This window comes from Leptonychotes weddellii, chromosome X (assembly GCF_054177405.1).
Source record: "Leptonychotes weddellii isolate Sample4059 chromosome X, ASM5417740v2, whole genome shotgun sequence".
In the NCBI taxonomy this organism is placed as follows: domain Eukaryota; kingdom Metazoa; phylum Chordata; class Mammalia; order Carnivora; family Phocidae; genus Leptonychotes; species Leptonychotes weddellii.
Genome location: NC_138385.1, coordinates 22,604,855 through 22,622,319, shown reverse-complemented (window position 1 = coordinate 22,622,319; position 17,465 = coordinate 22,604,855). Strand labels below are relative to the sequence as shown.

General features: G+C 41.7%; 1 protein-coding gene and 1 long non-coding RNA gene across 9 annotated transcripts in view; one reads left to right on the top strand and one right to left on the bottom strand.

Annotated features, from left to right (window-relative positions):
* The window catches only part of LOC102746409 (uncharacterized), a 68,054-nt gene extending 65,402 nt beyond the window's left edge, over positions 1-2,652 (bottom strand). For all 4 annotated transcript variants that reach the window (XR_014141201.1, XR_004078582.2, XR_004078581.2 and 1 more), the window contains exons 1-2: positions 2,522-2,652; positions 1,110-1,193 (exon numbers count right to left, since the gene is read on the bottom strand). This is a non-coding gene — a long non-coding RNA (uncharacterized LOC102746409). The remainder of the gene's footprint in view (positions 1-1,109; positions 1,194-2,521) is intronic.
* Positions 2,618-17,465, top strand: part of XIAP (X-linked inhibitor of apoptosis) — a 78,959-nt gene continuing 64,111 nt past the window's right edge. For 4 of the 5 annotated variants that reach the window (XM_081808284.1, XM_031038191.2, XM_031038196.2 and 1 more), the window contains exon 1: positions 2,618-2,738. The gene's annotated coding sequence lies outside the window, so the exon portion shown is untranslated. Of the gene's footprint in view, positions 2,739-2,808; positions 2,953-17,465 lie in introns of those variants that run through there. The other variant, XM_081808283.1, reaches the window with a different exon arrangement.

Genomic DNA, 17,465 nt, shown 5'->3' with positions numbered 1-17,465 from the left:
GGGCGCCTGGGTGGCTCAGTTGGTTGAGCGACTGCCTTCGGCTCAGGTCATGATCCTGGAGTCCCTGGATCGAGTCCCGCATCGGGCTCCCTGCTCGGCGGGGAGTCTGCTTCTCCCTCTCCCACTCCCCCTGCTTGTGTTCCCTCTCTCGCTGTGTCTTTCTCTGTCAAATAAATAAATAAAATCTTTAAAAAAAAAATGGTTAAAATGGTAAATTTTACGTTATATACTTTTTTTTTTTAAGTGATCTCTTTGCCCAACATGGGGCTGGAATTCACAACCCGAGATCAAGAGTTGCATGCTCCACTGACTGAGCCAGCCAGACGCCCCTATGTTACATACATTTAATTACAATTTTGAAAAGGTGCTAACAAAACCAAAAACAAAAATTCAAGTGTCAAGAGAGTTCAGAGGAGGAAGAAGAGATGACCTCCAGCTAAAGGAATCAGAGAAGGCTTTGAGTAAGGGCAGTCTTTCTACCCTTGAGACATTTGAGTAAATGAATGGAAGGCAGGAAAGCTGGGGATGGGCAGGCGCACAGTTCATAGTTGCGTTTTGTTAGAAGATAGGTAGTGTGCACTAAAACTGCAGGCGATGACTGATGACAGCCTTCTGTGACCATCTCAAGCGACCTCAAGGAAGAATCAAAAACAGGAAGAACCGGAAAACCAATTAAGCAGAGACAGGCAACCAATAAACAATCAGACATGATAGAAACCTAAAGTATTAAGAAGACCTAAGGGTCTTTCTTGTGTCTATGTGGAAATCAATAAACCTTAATATCTTTTAAACCTTAATTTTTACAACCGTAACAAATTATACCTTTTGATGCACAAGTATTTGGACAGCTGCTTGCAAGCAAGCATACCCTTTTCCCCTTTTGTATATATAATCCCCGGTAGCTAACGAGCTTAGGAGCAGTTCTTCAGAGCCATCTGAAAGACTTTTCCCAGGCTATAGTACCCAGTAAGAAAACGAATAAAGCATTTACTATCCTATTGTGGGTTGGTTTTCTTTTAGTTGACCGGAGGGTGCCCCAGGGAAGAGTGAACATAAAGCTAAGGAGTTTTAACATTATCCGGGAAGTAGTGTTGAAGGGTTTAACTCACATGGCCTTGTGCAGGCTGTACTGCAGGGGACCAGTCCTAGGGATAGAGAGGCCAGTCAGGAGACCAGGTAATGGTCAGACACACCTGTAATCAGAAGATCTAGGTTTGAATCAGTGTTGCAGCTCCCACACGTACTAGCAGTGTGACTTTGGGCAAGCCACCTAAACTCTCTAAACCTCAGTGTCTTCATCTGTAAATGGAAATAATGGTAGTTACATATTTCATAAGATTGCTGTGAGAATTAAATGAGATAACTATTTGCTTTGCAATTCCTATTACTGCAGTAAGTCAGATGTGAGATTCTCAGAGCTATGACAGTAAAAGAGGATCGGAGGGAATAATATTTAGCAAAAGCCTAACAACCAAAAAGAAGTCTCGTCTCTCCTCCCTCCAAGTTCCCTTTTCAAGAGCAGCAGCATTTGAGGATGCAGGTGATACAATCTTCCTCTTGAAATGAAACACTCATTCAGAACCTCTCATGTCACTACGCTAGCATATAAGGGAGCCCAAGTTTGTGAAACAAAATTCATCTGTCTGTTTGACAATCTTACAGCATACTTGAAATAAATCCAGGATATGATCAGCATTTTATGTACCAGATTTCCGGTTTCCCTGCCTTCTAATTTCTTCCCTATTCATTTTCCTTTATCTCTCGATCCCCTTCCTGTCCCAACTGAATGTCTTTTTCCTTTTATCCTTCCCACCTAGGGCACAGACCATATTCTAACCTCAGTTCCCTCATTTATTAGCTGCATGCTAGTGGAGGGGCTTATCCTCTCTGGGCTTCAAATTCCTCTGTAAAATGGGTTTAATAAGAGAGTGCCTATCTTACAGGGTTGTCAAAACAACAACAAAGAAACGTCATACGCCTATCACAGTGCCAGGTCTACAGTGAGAACTCAACTTGTTCGCTCTCTTTTCATCCTTAATTTTACCTCTATTCACCAACTGGTCAACACCAGAGCCCAGCAAGTAAAAGCGTGGGAAAAAAACACCTCGAGGCTAAAGAGGAAACGCTTGAGCTGGGGGCGGGGACTGCGAGGTACCCACTGCGCAGGCGCATTTGCTAGGTCAGGTTCTGGCTTCCAGCTGGGGGGGGGTTGGGGGGGGACGAGGGCTTCGATTGTCCTGGCTGCCCCCTTCCGACCCAGGGAAGTGGCGGAACCTTGACTGCGCCCCGGGAGGGCTCAGCACTAATCAAGGACGCCAGGGCCCGAAGGGTAAGTTCGAAAATGGCGGAGGGGGAAGAAGGAGGGGCCTTGCAGGGCGGGAGGCTGGTCCCCGCGTGGGGGCGGTAAAAAGGAGTCTAGCGGGGGCGGGGGCCGGGAGCCGGGGGCCCCCGTGGCGCGGCCAGGGCCATGAGACTGACCGACCGTGGCCGGTGTCTGTTTGAGGCCCTGTCGTGGACGCACCTCGGGTTCCCCGACTCGGGGCTCCTCCGGGCGATGGGCGGGCTGGTGGGTGCGCCTGCGGGAGACGAAGGGACTTCCGTTTCCTTCTAGGCTGGGGCCCGGCCGCAGAGCGGAGTTGGCATTTCCAGATTGGGGCTCGGGCCGCCCCTCCTCCAGGACCCTCCCCTCCGGACCGCGCAGGGCGCCGCGGGCGATCCGGGCTGGCTCTTCTGGCGCGGTGGGTACTGCCTGTACGGGCTTCCTCCTCCTCACCCCCCCTCCCCGCGGGCCCCGCGCTGCGGGGGAGGGCGGGAAGGCCGCCCCTGTGCGGCGCGGGTGGCCCAGCCGCGGCTCCTTGCCCAGGTTCCCGGGAGCGCCGAAGGAAGGCGTGGGTGGGTAGGTGGGTGGCTTCGGGCCGGCCGGGTGCCTTCTTAAACCCTGTGACCCCTAAGGTAAATCGAGTCAAAGAACTTTTTTAATGATCAAAGGGACCGCCCCCTCCCCACCCCCCAATCTGATGCGTGTGGCAGGTATGGAAGTGGGTGGAGTGTGCCTGGCGAGGGCTTGTGAAGCAGAAAGAATAGGAACCAAAGAGCTTCCGGAAGAGGAAATTAGCTAGTAATTCTTTCCAATCTTTGCTGCCCTAGTCACCTCCCCAGCATATTCTGTGAGTAAAACAGAATTCAGTCTAACTTTCAGTTTCATTATTTTAACTTCATAATACACTTAATTGTTTTCGGGAGGAGGGGGGTGGTTATTGCTGAAACTAAGCAACAGCCCCCTCCATCTCCAAAAAAAAAAGATCAATCAAAGCTCTGTAAAAACCTGTCCGATTTTAATAATCTACTACTTTGTTTTCAAATATAATTATGTCACTAGGTCTGTCACACTAGACCTTGATAGTCAATGACGCATAGAAATGTACTCTTATAAGACTGGAGGTTGCTATAGTGTTTGTTTCTTCTCTTTTTTTACTTCGGATTTCTTACAACCAGGTCAAGAGAACACTTAAAGACGGCCATTTTAGGACTAAAACATTTTAGAGTTGGAAGGGATCTTGGTCCAATCCTCTTATTTTACAAAAGCGGAAACTAAGGCACGGGAAGATTTCATGGCTTGCCTAAGGCTACTCAGCTACTTAGATTAGAGCCCAGCTTGTCTGGCTCCTTGCTTACCGCTCTTTGTGAACAACTGCTGCACATAGCCTCCAAGCAAGGAAATTGAACATTTAACCTACCCCACACTTCGGAAGCGTATACCACTTCGTACCATACAACTGTGATACTACTTTCGATGTATTTAACGTGTTTATGAAGCCAATGCTTGAGATATTTTCCCCATCATTCAAGAAGTGGCAACAGTTTAGGTTAAGATTTATGCACACGTACATATGCATATTTGAATATGCTCAGATAATTTCTTGAAGGACACAAGAAAAATGTGAACAGTGTCTATTTAATGGAGGGATGGAGATGGGTGGGATGCTTTTTAATCTGCACTTCACGTGTGGTCTAAGGTACTGGTTGAATTTCTTACGATAAACAAGTATTGATTTTATAATTGGAAACAATTTTTAAAATTCACACACCTATATGTATATCAACATAAGTGTTTATCAATGGTATGTAAAGACATACATGCATTTATGTATCAGTGGTCTGTATTGTAAAATCCAGTATGGTTCCGGTCAGCCCACCTGGCAAAGCAGGCCTGATTATCAGATGCTCACATTTCTTTTCTTATTTTCTCCAATTGCCCCTAATATAAGATGGTAAAAAGAATATATGTTACTACTAATCTTTATATATATTTTTAGAAAATGTGCTAAACTTTTCATTATCCAATAATATAGCCAACTGTAACACTCAAGATATCCAATTTGATTCAATGAAAAAATCTGAATGTAGAACCTTTGTGGATAAGAATCATTTTTAAAAATTAAGATTGGAAGGGTCTCTGGTGATTAGTATTTCAACTCTTTTCTTTTTATGAATAGGTTAACTAGGACTCAAAAGAGGAGAAAGTGATTTGCCCACAATTATGTATCTACCTATTAGCACTGCTTGGACTAAGTCCCGGATACTCCGGTACCCCTTGTGCTACCTTTGTAACTATTGCTTTGTAATGCATTCAGTGACTCCCAACTAGGCAGAAAAAGTAATGCTGGCTAAAGGTTAGGCCCATTTCAATAGATAAGAATTACTGTAATTAACTTGCCAATTAATTTGTATAGTGCTTGAAATATTTTACTAACATAAATGTTCCCCTTACATTTGGTCATAAACATTAATTTGTGGGTTTTTTGTTTTTTTTTTAAGATTTTATTTATTTATTTGACAGACACACAGAGAGAGGGAATACAAGCAGGGGGAGTGGGAGAGGGAGAAGCAGGCTCCATGCAGGGCTCAATCCCAGGACCCTGGGATCATGACCTGAGCTGAAGGCAGACACCTAACGACTGAGCCACCCAGGCACCCCCATAAACATTAATTTGTTTAATAAATTCTTTATATTGTAAATGCTTATAGACCCCAGATATAAAACTGATATTTTGCTGTTTTTATTTGTTCTAATATTTAAAAGTCAGGTAGTTAGTGCTAATGTGGGGGGGGGAGTTAAGCTTTATAAAATAAACATTTATTGAGCACCTACTATATGCCAGGGATTGTACTATGTGGTGTAGGGTTCAAAAGACAGATGTGGCAAAATAGATGTCCTTGTTCTCTTGAGGCTGGGAGATTATCATGAGCTGTCAGTTCTCAAACTTTATCTCTGTGTTCTAATCTGGTAATAGTATTATAAAATGTAATCTGTAGCACTGTTTAAGGTCATCTGAGTAGATTTGAGGAGACAAAAACAGAAGTTGTAAAAGAAACTGATACTGAACAAATACTCTTTTTTTTTTTTTTTTGGCTTAAGGGGAAAAAAGGTATTTATTGCTCACAAAATTTAAAAGTCCCAGGCTTCCAGCTCTTTACCAGTTCTTCCAGTGCAATTCCTGGTGAATAGTGACTATTTTCATGTCTTAGAGGTCATGTGGTACAGTGAGAAGAGCCCTGGATTTGATGCCTGGGTTCTTGTCTTGGCTTTGTTTCCATTTAGCTGTGAGCTTGTGAGCAAGTCACTAAACCCCTCAGTGCCTACATATTTCTTTCTTTTTTTAAAAAAAAGATTTTATTTTTTTATTTTTTTTAAAGATTTTTTGTTTATTTATTTTTTATTTTTTTTTTTAAGATTTTATTTATTTATTTGACAGAGACAGAGACAACGAGAGCAGGAACACAAGCAGGGGGAGTGGGAGAGGGATAAGCAGGCTTCCTGCTGAGCCGGGAGCCCGATGTGGGACTCGATCCCAGGACCCTGGGATCACGACCTGAGCCGAAGGCAGTCGCTTAACCAACTGAGCCACCCAGGCGCCCTGTTTATTTTTTTTAACAGAGAGAGAGACAGCGAGAGAGGGAACACAAGCAGGGGGAGTGGGAGAGGGAGAAGCAGGCTCCCCGCGGAGACTCAATCCCAGGATACTGGGATCATGACCTGAGCCGAAGGCAGACGCTTAATGACTGAGCCACCCAGGCGCCCCAGTGCCTACATATTTCTATTTTCTTCAAAGCTTTTTATGAATTAAATATCCCATTTAATTTAAAACAGAATATTTTGAATATTTTTTTTTTTATTTTAAAGATTTTATTTATTTATTCATGAGAGACAGAGAGAGAGAGAGAGAGGCAGAGGGAGAAGCAGGCTCCCAAGGAGCAGGGAGCCCGATGCGGGACTCGATCCCAGGACCCTGAGATCATGACCTGAGCCGAAGGCAGACGCTTAACCATCTGAGCCACCCAGGCGCCCTATTTTGAATATTTTAAATTATAAAATAAATATGTTTATTATGGAAAATTTATGAAATTCAGAGTAATATAAAGAGAATAAGTATAATCCCATTCTTTTATATTTACTTTTATCGTTGAGGCTCATATTGTATGTAGATGGTGGTAATCCTTTTTTCTCATTCAACATTCTATATTGAAGATTTCCTATGTCATGAAAATTCTTTTAAAATGTAGTTTTTATTTATCCTGCATATTCTTTTAAGGTTGATTTACTTATTTGAGAGAAGCAGAGAAAGCACGAACAGGGGGCGGGGCAGAGGGAGAGAGAGACCAGCAGACTCCCTACTGAGCGATGACCCGATGCAGGGGCTCAATCCCAGGACCCCTGAGATCATGACCCGAGCTGAAGTCAGACACTTAACCAACTGAGCCACCCAGGCGCCCTGGGAGAGAGAGTGTCTTAAGGAGACTCCACGCTGAGCGCAGAGCCGATGTGGGCCCGATCTCACAACCCTGAGATCACAGCCTGATCGGAAACCAAGAGTTGGACACTTGACTGACTGTGCCACCCAGGTGCTCCATATCCTGTATATTATTGTATGCTCTGGTTCCTTCATTTTATAAAGTAACAGGTTTGGGCTAGTTGATGCCAAAGATTTAAAATCCATTATAATAGGTTTTTTTTAACCAATTATCTCAGATTTTATCAAGGAAAAAAAATCCCACATAACAATCCAAAATCTGTTTGGAATAAATATCTCAAATAAAATGATAAGAAATTAACAAGGTGGAGATATAAACGTTAATAATTTGTGATTATACTTTCATTTTTTTCTGCCTTTATGATTTGAGTATTTAAAAATTTCACATGCTAAGTACTTGAATTTTAATTTGTTGGAGATGAGAATGATATATGTGTCATTACTGTGTTAAAAGCTGGCCTGTTTTATCTTGTAGGGTGGGTATAGAATAAGTTGAAGAGGGAGAAACTGGGCTTCTGGGTTTGACATTCTGGGATTATCAAAGCACAGAGAAGAGAACATTTATGGAAGCTCATAAGGGTTCAGTAACTTGATTAAGGTCCAAATAGCTATTAAGTTGGCAGGGGTAGGATTTGAATCCAGATTTCTTTCACTCTGGTAGTCATGCTTTTCTTCCATTGCATGCTGTATTTCAAAAGATCTCTTTTTGTAGTAGTGCTTTGATCAAAATTGACTAACTTGGTATTTTTGAATAAATTGAGGAGCTAAAGTGAGAAACGCTGAGATAGCACTTAGGAATATGGTTTTCAGTTTGAGACAACCCAACCAACACACTGTGAGCACCGTCTGCTTTGAGCCAAGTTCTAACATCACTGTATTAACAGTGACTGGCATGTAGTAAGTGCCAGGTAAAAAATTATTGACTGAGGGGCACCTGGGTGGTGCAGTTGGTTGAGCATCCAGCTCTTGGTTTTGCCTCAGGTCGTGATTTCAGGGTTGTGGGATTGAGCTCCATGTTGGGCTTCACACTCGAGTCAAGTCTGCTTAAGTTTCTCTTTCCCTCTTCCTTTGCCCCCCCCCCCCAGTCTCTCTCTCTCTCTCAAATAAATAAATGAATCTTTTTAAAAAATTGTTGACTGAATGCCTTTGCTTGTTATAAAGGAATGTATTAGATGAAAAAGGAAAAACTAAAACTTCTAAAGCCTTCTAGATAATTAGAAACAAAGGACTTTTTATGCTCTGAGAAATTAATCAAAGCAGTTGTTGATTAGTTACTGTATCTACCAAAAGAATTTGAGGCCAAACTTATGAGTAACAGGTTTTGTGTGCTCTGATTATACTTAATAGTAGATTGTCCTTTGTGTGATAAAAGCATATTTTATGTAAGTTTTTAGGACTTGGCATGGACTTCTATTATTTTCAATTATGGTATTGTAGCTCTGATATTTGATACATTTTGGAATTTGATTTTGGTATGATTGGTACCCAATCTTTGTTAAGGATACCTAAGATTTTATTTATTTATTTGAGACAGAGAGAGAGACTGAGAGCACGAGGGAGGGGGAGAAGCAGACTCCCCGCTGAGCAGGGAGCCTGCAGGGCTCATCCCAGGACCCCAAGATCATGACTTAAGCCACCCAGGCGCCCCCATGATCTGTTTTTATAATGTATTTTCAAGGATATGGGTCGTGGTGAAAACAGGTTTACCTGTGCATACTGGGAATAACTTGAACTCAGATGATCAGACAGAGGTTGAACTGCATGAGTTAAGGCTGATTTCCTAAACTGGGGAAAGCTGGTACTGCTGTGCATTCCCTGGAATCTATAAATACTTACATGTGGTTTGAACTTTTATAAGTACTCTCATGATAATTTTGTTGGCCTCATAACACAGGCCTCTCATATATATAATCACATATTGCTATGTGCTTTACCTTTCAGTGGCTCCCACTGATTTTTCAAGCCCTGAAAAGGCAAGGAGTTGACATTTTCTGCTACCTCACCAGACCAACCCTTTTGCCAGTAATTCTTAGAGTAATTTCCTTAGACCTATATTGGTCATAATCACTGGGTTTGACTTTTGACTGTCATTTGCTATATGATCTTTGATGAGTAACAATCAGAAAACCACAGTTTCCCCATATTTCAAATGGGGGCTGTGATAATGTTGCTTAGGTTAAATGAGATACCACATATGAAAACCTTCTAATTGTAATTCACATACATATTTTAGTTATTATCAGAGGTAACATGGTGAAAAAAAGAAAGGGCCATGGAATCACACAAGCTCATGTTGAGTTTTTGACCTGTTAAATAGGATGACATTTTTTAGTTTCAATTCAGCATGTTGTAGTAGGTTAGAGAGAATATTTACATGTAGCTAAAATGATTGCATGGAGGGAAATGAAAATGAATTTGTAGATAGTTGAGAACACGTGGGCACTCATTAACTATGTGGTATTGTTTTAATTTGGCTTGTAGTCACTTATTGTGACAGTTTCCTTTACTTGGTGTCATTTTAATTCAAACCCAGACAGAAAACAAACCTAAATGTGTATGGGCAGCAGAGTGGCTTTCAGATAGAACTAAATTTTTTTTAAAGATTTTCTTTATATGACAGAGAGAGTGAGCACAAGTAGGGGAAGCATCAGACAGAGGGAGAGAGAGAAGCAGGCTCCCTGGGGAGCCTGATGCAGGGCTCGATCCCAGGACCCTGAGATCGTGACCTGAGCCGAAGGCAGACGCTTAACAACTGAGCCACCAGCTGCCCCAAACTAAATATTTTTACTGGAGAAAAAGATACCGGCTTTTATCAAGAACTTGTTTCAGCACTTGCTTGAGATCTCAACATGATCATGAAAGATTCTTTTTTTTTTTTTTAAAGATTTTATTTATTTATTTGAGACAGAGAGAATGAGAGAGAGAGAGCACATGAGAGGGGGGAGGGTCAGAGGGAGAAGCAGGCTCCCTGCCGAGCAGGGAGCCCGATGCGGGACTCGATCCAGGGACTCCACGATCATGACCTGAGCTGAAGGCAGTTGCTTAACCAACTGAGCCACCCAGGCGCCCCTCTTTTTTTTTTTTTTTTAAAGATTTTATTTGAGAGAGAATGAGAGACAGCATGAGAGGGAGGAGGGTCAGAGGGAGAAGCAGACTCTCCGCTGAGCAGGGAGCCCGATGCGGGACTCGATCCCGGAACTCCAGGATCATGACCTGAGCCGAAGGCCGTCGCTTAACCAACTGAGCCACCCAGGCGCCCATGATCATGAAAGATTCTGAAAAATATCTAGGATAGATATTACCCGTTCACCAAGTCATCTATTAAAGAACCTCAGCATGGCACTTGAAGAACCATCTGACTTTTTAAGTCCTGCATCCTAATCACTGTCAGGATAAGTTATCTGGATAAGTATCAAATAGAGTAGGTTCCAGTTCTATGCTACGAATCAGCTCTATGGCCTCAGTCAAATCATTTAATTTCCTTATGCTTCAAAATGAAAGAGTGATTTCTATTATCCTGTCAGCACAAATACAGTCAGTTATGGTGAACAAGTTTTGCTTGTGGGTGTCTACAAAATATGATGATTTTACTTTACAGTGTACTTGATTCAGAACTTCCCTTTTGTAAAAATTAGGGGAATTTTTGGGGAAAGATTACAGGCAACTCTTCTTCTTACCAGACCCCAAATTAATTGATTATTTTTATAAGACAGTAAATGAATAGTTCAGAACTCCAGCTATAGACATCACTCAAACATTTTCAACAAAGTCCTTTCATTTTCAACTCAAGTTAACAATAAGTAGCAATCAGGTATTGACATAGCACACACATAGCAACCTGTGTTTCTCAGCCCTCTCCGCTGGTGATTTACTGCTATTGAGCAGAGCACCAAAAGACGTGTTCATGGCCAACCACTGTGGACATGACCTGATTACTGCTTTTACCTCTGGGAGTTGACCTGTATCTCTCTCTCTTTTTTTTAACCTGATGATTGATAGTGTTGACGTCAATTTACAATTTCTTCTTTCTCATTGGGGTGGCTCGGAGTTAGTAATCTACCAGTAATATTACATAGTAGTAAACTGGCAAAAATTCTCACCATGGGCAAAAAGATAAGGACCAAGAATATATCCTTCCTTCTCCTTGTTACGAGAATGATCTTTTGTGAAGGAAAAGCCAAAACCTTGCAATACCAGGCCCTGCTATTGATAGTTTACTGGACTAACGTGTTCACAGATGAAGGAAGCATTGTCACCTGGCATATAGCCAAGTAACACCCCCAGTCCGCTGGGCAGGATTATATGAGGAACCTGACTAATCAAGAGCCCAACCGCTTATTCTCTTTTGGTTAGAATCTAATCTATTTACTGGATAAAATTTAGAAAATTAAGAAAAGCACAAAGAAAATAAAAATCAATAATCCCACTGCCCATAGATAACCACAGTAGAATTTTGATGTATAATTTGGCCTGTCTTTATATATCTGTATTTTTTTTTATAATTAGGATTATACTGCACAGTATTTTGTAATCAGCTTTTTTTCGCTTAATACAACAGCAGGAACATATGTCTGTGTCCTTTAGTATTCTTGTACAACCTGAGTTTTTAATGAATGCCTAGTATTCACATTACCAAAGTGTTGTCCTCATTTGTTGGACATTGAATTTTTTTGTTTATCAATAGCACTGTATTGAATATCCTTATATATACATTTTTTAAAAATCCCTGATCATTTCCTTAAAGTCGATGCTTACAACTAGAATAGGTGGTTCAAAAGGTAATCATATATTTAAGATTTTATTTTATTTTATTTTAATTTTTTTTGAAGATTTTATTTATTAGACACAGTGAGAGAGGGAACACAAGCAGGGGGAGTGGGAGAGGGAGAAGCAGACTTCCCGCGGAGCAGGGAGCCCTACGCGGGACTCGATCCCAGGACCCTGGGATCATGACCTGAGCCGAAGGCAGACGCTTAACAACTGAGCCACCCAGGCGCCCCTATATTTAAGATTTTAGAATATATTGCTACATTACCCTCTAGGAAAAAAATTGCTATTTTTTTTTTTAATTTTAATTCTAGTGTAGTTAACATACAGCGTTATATTTGTTTCAAATGTACAATAGTGATTCAACAATTCCATATATTATTTGGTGCTCATCAAGATAAGTGTACTCTTTTTTTTTTTTTTAAGATTTTATTTATTTGAGAGAGAGCACAAGCAGGGGTGGGGGGCAGAAGGAGAGGGAGAAGCAGACCCCTCTGAGCAGGGAGCCTGACATGGAGCTTGATCCCAGGACCCCGGGATCATGATCATACCAGCTGAAGGTAGATGTTTAACCAACTGAGCCATCCAGGCACCCCAAGATAAGTGTACTCTTAATCCCCTTTACTTGTTTCATCCATCCCTACCACCACAAAAGGTATACCAAGTTTTAGTTCCACCAGCAAGAGTGCCTATTATCCCATACCTTTCCCCCTGCTAGATTTTTATTGTTGGCAGTGATGGCCATCCCTGCCAAACAGGACAAAAATTGTGCTGTCTTTTAAAATGTTTATTTCTGGGGCGCCTGGGTGGCTCAGTATATTCATAGACCATCTCTGTGGAGGAATACACAAACTGGTAAGAGTGATTGCTACTGGAAGTGTGTTGGGGGGGATTATTTTTTATACTTTTCTAGATTCTTTGGCTGGTAAACTGATGTAAGACAGATTAATAGGAAAAAAATTTGATTACATACATATGGGAGCCCCATAAGAACATGAGAGTCATAGGCAATCAGGCAGTTGGGGTTTATATGCCTTCCTAAGCTCAGGAGAAAAGGGGGTAGGGGTCTGAGACTTCAAAGGGGAGGAAGACAGTTTACAGGAAGATGGGAAGAGCAAATGTTTGATAAATGTTTGCCAGGCCATACAGAGACAGTGGAACACAGAGGAATTTGATCTCCAGGTCCTACAGAGCTTCCCCCAGCTTACCACACCTAGCTCATATTCTTTGTAGTTATCTCTGGTGATAGTTCTCTTCCTGGACCAGGCCCTCTATCTAAATTCCTTTAGGCAGTTAAGGAGGAGGTAAAACCTTTTCCTGAATCTTTGGGGCTTGACTCACTTCCGCTTAAAGTAATCCACATGCCCCAGGCGCCTGGCTGGTTCAATTGGTAGAACATGCAACTTTGGATCTCTGGATCATGAGTTCAAGCCCCATGGTGAGGGTAGAGTTTACTTTAAAAAATAAGGGGCGCCTGGGCGCCTGGGTGGCTCAGTTGGTTAAGCGACTGCCTTCGGCTCAGGTCATGATCCCGGAGTCCTGGGATCAAGTCCCACATCGGGCTCCCAGCTCAGCGGGGAGCCTGCTTCTCCCTCAGACCCTCTCCCCTCTCATGCTGTTTCTCTCTCTCTCTTTCTCTCAAATAAATAAATAAATAAAATCTTAAAAAAAAAAAAATAAGGGGCGCCTGACTGGCTCATTCAGAAGAACATGCAACTTGCTCTCAGGGTTGTGAGTTGGAGCCTCCAGTTGGGTGTAGAGATTATAATCAATAATAATAGGAATAAAATAGATTTTAAAAAAGTAATCCTCATACCAAAGTGGCACACTTTGGGAAGGCTTGTTCTGAAACCCTTTAGTCCTGCCTCTGAAGCTTGCCCATGAAGTTTTACAGCCCAGAAGTGGAGTTGGTATGATGCTCCATCTCATTGAACCGGTCTCTTAGTCCTGAGAATAGGTCAGTTCAGTTAAATAGTTGTGTCTCATTTCAGGAGATGGTGAAGCACTTGGGCTCCCAAAGTTAGGGCTGTGGTGCAAACAATCTGGTATTTGATAAGAGAAATTTCTATAGAAATGGAAGAAAAAGGTTAATAATTAGAGCAGATTAAAGTTCCAGTTTCTGAGTTCTGAAAGTAGTCAGGGGAGAGGATTTCTGGATGTCCGGTCCGAGGCATCTTCAGATGGAGTGAGGGCAGGCAGTAGCATTCTGAAAGATTGTCCTGGTTTGTAGTTTGAATGTCTCTGGTGATCTTTTTGAGTGGTCCACATAGCAATAGGCATGAAGATTGTGTGTATGTGAGCTGTCATGGTGATTTCTCTGAAGTTTATATCAAGTTGTCCAGCTTTAGCTCGCATGGCTTTGGGAAAGGGGCAATTTTAGTTCTCAGTGATTCCAACTCAGAAGGGTGGGATAAATTTGGAAATGTTAGTTTGTCGAGTTGTAGCCAACTACTGGAGGAAACTTCTGAACTCAGGATCCAGTCCAGTTTATAGGTAGAACCTCAAAGACAATAGCACTAGAATTTGAGATTTTTTTAAAAAAGATTTATTTATTTAGAGAGAGAAAGAGCATAAGTGGGGAAGGAGTAGAGGGAGAGAATCTCCAAGCAGACTCCCTGCTAAGCCCAGAGCCCAACATGGGGCTCAGCCCCACAACCCATGAGATCATGACCTGAGCTGAAACCAAGAGTTGGACGCTTAACCAACTGAGCCACCCAGGCGACCCCCCACTTTTCTTAAGAGGCTCCATGTGGAGCCAAATGTGGGACTTGAGCTCACAACCTTGAGATCAAGACCTGAGCTGAAATCAAGAGTCGAACGCTTAACCTGACTGAGCCACCCAGGCACCCCAACAGAACTAGAATTTGATATTCATAATGGTATATTACTGAAACATAATTTTTCTCTCTATAATCACCCCCATTTTTATCAAAGATAATCACAGTAAGACCAGTTTATTTGCAAATTCAGTCTAGTTTCAATAAACTTGGCCTATTTACATAAATGTAACAATAGTGATTTATCATATAGGCTCTTTTAATCCGCTTTGTTGGAACTTTTCATAAGGAATCTGATTGGACTTTTTAAAAGCCTCTTGAGGCTAGAAAGCCAAACCAAAGGCTTGCCATTGGACTTAATCTGTTAATACTTACAGATTTGGGTTAAGTTCTCTTTCAAGGTTCCCAGGATATCCTAAGGTTCCTATACCTGCCAGAAGGTGACCTTCCTTACTTACCTGGTAAGGCTACCAGGAACCCTGTAAGCAAGATACCAGGTTGATTTTTCCAAGGGGCTTTAATTGACTCCATAAAGTCAGCCTTAGCTCCTTAAAGCTGTCTAGTCATATCTCAGTCTATGTATGTCTCTCTCAAACATAGCATTCCAGTCAAAGCCTTGCTACTATAACCAGTGTTTCCAGTTATGTCCTGTTACAAGGAGAACAGATTCTTATAGAACCTATGCAAATAACTATATTGCCATGAAAATAAGAATACTCACTAAGTTTCCAAATTCTGGATGGATCAGGTAGAAAAAAAATGTATATTTCAATTCTGCTCACAAAGATATAATTTACCAAATTGCTTATGGTCATAGTTAGCTCAAGAAGAAAAGTTTCCTGGGGCGCCTGAGTGGCTCAGTCGGTTAAGCATCCGACTCTTGGTTTCAGCTCAGGTCATGATCTGGGGGTTGTGAGATCAAGCCCCATGTCGGGCTCAGTGCACAGCGCAGAGTCCACTTGAGATTCTTTCCCTCTCCCTCTCCCAGGTTGAGTCCATGCATTCCCTCTCTCTCAAATAAATTTATTTAAAATTTATTTATTTATTTGAAAGAGAGAGAGAGACTGAACACAAGCAGGAAGAGTGGCAGACAGACGGAGAAGCAGGCTCCCCACTGAGCAGGGAGCCCAACAACGTGGGCCTTGATCCCAGGACCCCAGGATCATGACCCAAGCTGAAGGCAGATGCTTAACCAACTGAGCTAGCTACCCAGGTGCCCCAATAAATAAAATTTTTTTTTGAAGAAAAGTTTCCTTATATCTGGAAAATAAAAGATGAACTAGAACAAAAAGTTATAAAGAATTCTAATCATCCTCTTCAGTTCTTTACAGTACTATATAATTAATACTTGTTCTTCTTGAATCCAGCTTTTCCATCGTCCTGAAAATTCTTACCCAGTTCAGTTTTATGATTTTTTTTTTTTGACAGACAGCGAGAGAGGGAACACAAGCAGGGGGAGTGGGAGAGGGAGAAGCAGGCTTCCCGCTGAGCAGGGAGCCCGATGCGGGGCTCGATCCCAGGACCCTGGGATCATGACCTGAGCCGAAGGCAGATGCTTAATGACTGAGCCACCCACGCGCCCCCAGTTTTTATGATCTTAAAGTTACCAGAAACCCATATTCTAGAGTACCTGGCAAGAGTCCTTTCTATAGGGCTCCACTCCGGGCATGGAGCCTACTTAAAAAAAAAAAAAAAAAGCAAAAAGAGTCCTTCGCACGAATTTCTCTGAAGATGAAACACTTTTGCAGGAAGACTTGCAAAAGCATCAGAGTTAAATAAGTGTAAATGGCAAAAGATTTTAAAATGGCAGTGGTTGAAGATCTGATGAGCGTTCATTATAATGCAGTTGACAAGGAAGTTTGGTCATTTTTGTGAGATACATTTTAAGATGGCAAACATTATACCAGCTAGGATGTAACAGATTTTTAGAATTTTTTTTTAGAATTTAGAGTTTTTTTCTTGAGGTTTTTAGGTAATCTCTACACCAAGATCAAGATTTGCATGCTCCACTGACTGAGCCAGCCAGGCACCCCTAGATTTTTAGAAATTTCATGATTTCTGGAACACTTAGGTTTAAGAAGGTTATTATCAGTTATTTGACAATGCTTTCCATGTAATTTAACACACCAGATAAGCCTAATTAGTTAAAATATCTCTCTTTTGGGGCGCCTGGGTGGCTCAGTCGGTTAAGCGGCTGCCTTCGGCTCAGGTCATGATCCCGGGGTCCTGGGATCGAGCCCTGCGTCGGGCTCCCTGCTCAGTGGAGAGTCTGCTTCTCCCTCTCCCTCTGCCTGCCTCTCTGCCTACTTGTGCTCTCTCTCTGTCAAATAAATAAATAAAATCTTTAAAATAAAATAAAATATCTCTCTTTTGATAAGGAGAGAGCAAATCTTTTGAGAGGTTCAAGAGGGCCCTTTGGAAAAATCCCCAAACTAGTTTGAGGTCAAAAAGACTTTATTTACAATTTGATTTTTGGGAACTTTGTCAAAAATACCAAAATATTTTAAAAGATTTGACTAAATAGGATCTGAGATCATTATGAAACATTAATTATCCGTTTAACCAGAGTGACAAACGATTTTAAAGGCAAATACAAAAGGTTACATAGTTGTGAGCAAAACCAGTCAAAGAGCTGATAAAGCACAGAAAATTATTTTAATAAAACACAAAATCTTTGCTTTCTAGGAAGATAACTTAAAAGGTAAAGAAAAACCTTTCACAATCTCTTAGCAGACCAATAGTCCAAGAAAACGTTGTCTTTTTAGCAAATGAACAAAAATTAAGTTTTAATTTTACATCAGTATAGTACAGATATTAAAGCTTTTTTTAAAAACCCTTGTGGGGTTCCTGAGTGGCTCAGTTGGTTAAGCATCTGCCTTCAGCTCAGGTCATGATCTCCAGGTCCTGGGATTGGCCCTGTGTCTGGCTCCCTACTCAGCAGGGAGTCTGCTTCTCCCTCTCCCTCTGCCCCTCCCCCCTGCTAATGTACTCTCTCTCTCTCACTCAAATAAATAAAATCTTTTTTTTATTTTTATTTTTTTTAAGATTTTATTTATTTATTTGACAGAGAGAGACACAGTGAGAGAGGGAACACAAGCAGGGGGAGAGG